At 33.5% G+C, this 3,789-nt stretch overlaps 1 long non-coding RNA gene across 1 annotated transcript; it reads left to right on the top strand.

The window, feature by feature from the left end:
- Window positions 1–1,410: 1,410 nt before the first annotated feature.
- On the top strand, window positions 1,411–2,875 carry LOC131639121 (uncharacterized). Its single transcript, XR_009294880.1, has 3 exons — window positions 1,411–1,716; window positions 1,888–2,370; window positions 2,562–2,875. It is a non-coding gene; the product is annotated as an uncharacterized LOC131639121 (long non-coding RNA).
- Window positions 2,876–3,789: the final 914 nt, after the last annotated feature.

Here is a 3,789-nt window from a genome sequence, read left to right as displayed (position 1 = left end):
TTGACCATTTGCAATCACTTATTGTCTCTTGGCTCGTAAGGCCTTGCTTATAGACTTAGAGTATCTCCTATGGAGGTTGCTTAGTGTCTAGGTGGAAGCCTTAGTTTCATCTCTTAAATTTTCAACTATTGGAAGAGATCTAGGTGGAGTTCTTGTTGCTTATATATTGGTGTGAGTTGCCTATTCAAGTAACGCAAAAAGTATGTTGCTTATGAATAAAACTAATAAAACTTGTTCAAATGTTATGAGAAAAGAAGGGAAAAAGAAAAAAAATCAGACTATGTGAGGTCATTTAAGAGATCTAATTTAAGGGATCAAGTATTGGAGTAAAATTATTCTAGATTGCTAAAAAATGATGTAGCAAATGGGACCACTTCAAATATGCTACGAGACCAATTTAAGAAATGGTGTATTAGAGATGCTCTTAAGAGTTACTGTTTGCAAGGTCGATCCTACTCATTTAGAGGCCTAAAACAAAGTTTAAAATTAGGCCTTTAAAATGTATTTTTGAATAATAATTTTGTGGTTGATAAGAGTTGAACTCAAGACCAAAAGAAAAAATATATAAATTTTACAACTCAACTACAATTATATATGTGACTAATGTGTCATTATATATTTTTATAACTAAATAAAAAAAATGAGACCTTTTTTAAGCCCAAACTTTTGAGGCCTAAAGCCCTAGTCTTGGTGGCTTAACCTTTGGCCCGGCCCTGACCGTTGGGTTCTTATATATATTGTGTAGAGTTCTGCCAATCATGTTCGAAAATAGCGTAGATTGATCATCAAGTTTTATACCTAATACACAGTTAATTAAAATATTTAGGACACCCCACTAAAATCCCTTGATCTTATAGAGAAAAGAAATGTCACCCTAAATATTGTTGCTTTATAAAATACACATATTGTATATCTTCTCTTAGGTTATGTTTGAGAGTTTGGAGTGGAGGGGAGGGAAAGACTTCCGAAAACAAATTTTTAGAAAAAGATTTGATATTTTTTGAAAAAATAATTTTGTTTAGAATGATAAAAGAGTCATTATCATTATAAAATTTTTAATTTTCAAAATAGTATAACAACCTAAATGATATTTAAAAAATTTATATTTTATGAAATTTTTAATGTAATGAATAAAATTAAACCCTCCAAATACATAATATCATCGATAGAACCATTAGACACACAATTATATCCGAGGCAAAAATAAATAAATAAATAAATAAATAAATAATATGATTATCAGTATTACTTGGTCACATACAATGATACAACACACTATCCTCATCTATCATATAAGAAGAGTCTACCATTTCCTCAATCCTCAAGCCTGCCACATCAGTATCTCTTCCCTCAAAATTCCACATCAGCTTCGGCAGTTACACTTCTCAAAATTCTCACGTTGCACTTACTAACTCTCCTCTTTCTCTTCCAAAACGGTTTCTCCTCTTCTTTCAAAACCGGCACTTACTAACTCTCCTCTTTCTCTTCCAAAACGGTTTCTCCTCTTCTTTCAAAACCATTTCCACATCGTTTTCTCTTTCACCCTCAGGTCTGTCCATCTTTTAGAACGAATCTCCTCCCTCTCTCTCCAAGCCAAAACGGAAGCGTCTGCACTCCTTCTCTGGCGAACTACTCGCCTTTTCTGTTCCGATTCATCTCAAGAACAAGCAGAAAGAAGATATTTTCAAGAAAATGGAAGAGGAGAAATCCAGAAAGGTAAGCACAAAGTTAACAATGGAGGAGAAATAAAAGATGATAGTGAAAGTAGATTTCATTGGAAATTTCTAGATGAAGGAAGATTTATTAGGGTTCAGATGTGTTTCGTTCTTGATTGTACTGGTAGTTATGTTTATATTATACTAACCCTTTCCTTACATTCATATATAGCGTCCCAAACTCGGGTGGATATCGATAGAATCGTCACCGATACAATAGAAGTTAAGTTGATTTTCATAAATTTCTTAATTTACAATATCTTTCTCTCATTTGTTGCTATGTTGATTCATTGAATCAATTCATTTGTTGCTATGTTTTCTATATTTGTTACATTTTGATTTCATTTGCTGATTCAGGTATACGACGTGACACAATAGTTGGAAGATCATCCCGGTGGAGAAGATGTAATCCTCGTTGCAACCGGTACATACTAATGTTTCCTTTATTTTTGTCACACTAATATGAATTGCATAATTAAACATTCATTACTCAAAATTGTTTTGAAATCTCATGTTTGTATGCTTTCCTTTTGATGCTGCAAGTTTTGATGCAAGTTTGGAAAAGGTTGTTGATTTCGGTCTTTCGAGGTCAGGACCATGTTTCCTGGTAATCAATCTACATTCTACAATGCCTGCACAAATCAGTACTTCTTAGGTAGCGAATTTACGTTAACGTTACAAATTACAATTAGCTTTAGTTTTTGAGTTAGGATTCTCTATCATCGCGGTTTTGGTCACGTTGAATTACATTCTTGGTGCTCCGATTATTTATATGTATATTCGATTGGGGATTTTGAATTTGTTAGTTGTAAATGATTTTTCTTTCTCCTTTTGGTGCATTTGTAGAATTGATACTGCTGGTTTCATAGCAAGAGTGAAGGATCTTTTTAGAGGACATAGAGATTTGATTTTTGGATTTAACACATTTTTGCCAAAGGGGTATGAAATTAATCTCATTCAAAAAAGCCTATTGAATTTGAAGAAGCTATGAGTTTTGTGAACAAGATAAAGGTAAAAGCATTGTTGAATTTGATGGGTTCTCTTCATGGAGATTTATGTGCAATGTGGAATGAAAAGTTTTACATTTGAGCCTAATGCGTCCTTTCATGCAGACTCAATTTCATGGTGATGATCATGTTTACAAGACATTTATAGACATATTAAATCTATCATATAAGAAGAGTCTCCCATTTTCTTAATTCTCAGCCATTCCACATCAGCATCTCTTCTCTCAAAATTCCACATCAGCAACCTCAATCTTTTATTCTCTCAACCTCTGTTTCACGTATCTATTCCAATTCCAAAAACGGTTTCTCACGTTCTCTACGGTTTCTATTCCAATTCCAAAAACTTATCATCTTTTTCTATCTATTTGTTTCTTCTTCCTCTGCATTTTCATAAAAAAGGGTTTCTTCTTCTATCGATTTTTTTCAATTTTTTCAACCGTTGTTGCTTGAGGTTTGTCAACGGTGGATGACTTCACGTATGGTGTCTGCGGCTGCGTCGATCTTGGCCGGAAGGATGATGCTCGCAGTGACCCTTCACAGTTGTCGAGTTTAATTAAACGGTGAGTGGTTATGTGAACAATGGGGTTGTGATTCAAATCTTACTGATGTACGTTTTTTTATTTTCAATTGTTTCTCGATGTCAATAGAAAAGCTTGATCTGTAGACAAATCACAATACATGACGCATTCAACCCAAAACACGAAAGAGATTTGAAGAAAATACCGGTCTGTTATGGGAGCACAAAATCGAGGTACGCTGTTTATCTCTTTTTCTTATCACTCGAATTGTTGTGTTAATGGTGGAACCGATGAGATAGGTGTGTATCGGTTTCGATTGTTCAAACAGTGGTTCTGGACTTATATTTTGATCTATTTACTGAGCTATGGTTTATTTTTCTTATTGCTAATAGATTTAATTAAAAATCATAGTGAAAATATCAACCACAAAATACAGCAAGAATCAATCAGATGATGCACAATTCAATTTTATTTAGATTCAAACACAATAAAGCAGAGCAACAATAATTCGAGTGAATTTTACCAGTCCAATAACGGTAGATGTCCAAC

Source organism: Vicia villosa, unplaced genomic scaffold, assembly GCF_029867415.1.
Source record: "Vicia villosa cultivar HV-30 ecotype Madison, WI unplaced genomic scaffold, Vvil1.0 ctg.002536F_1_1, whole genome shotgun sequence".
Lineage (NCBI taxonomy): Eukaryota > Viridiplantae > Streptophyta > Magnoliopsida > Fabales > Fabaceae > Vicia > Vicia villosa.
This window is presented reverse-complemented; position numbering and strand designations above follow the sequence as displayed.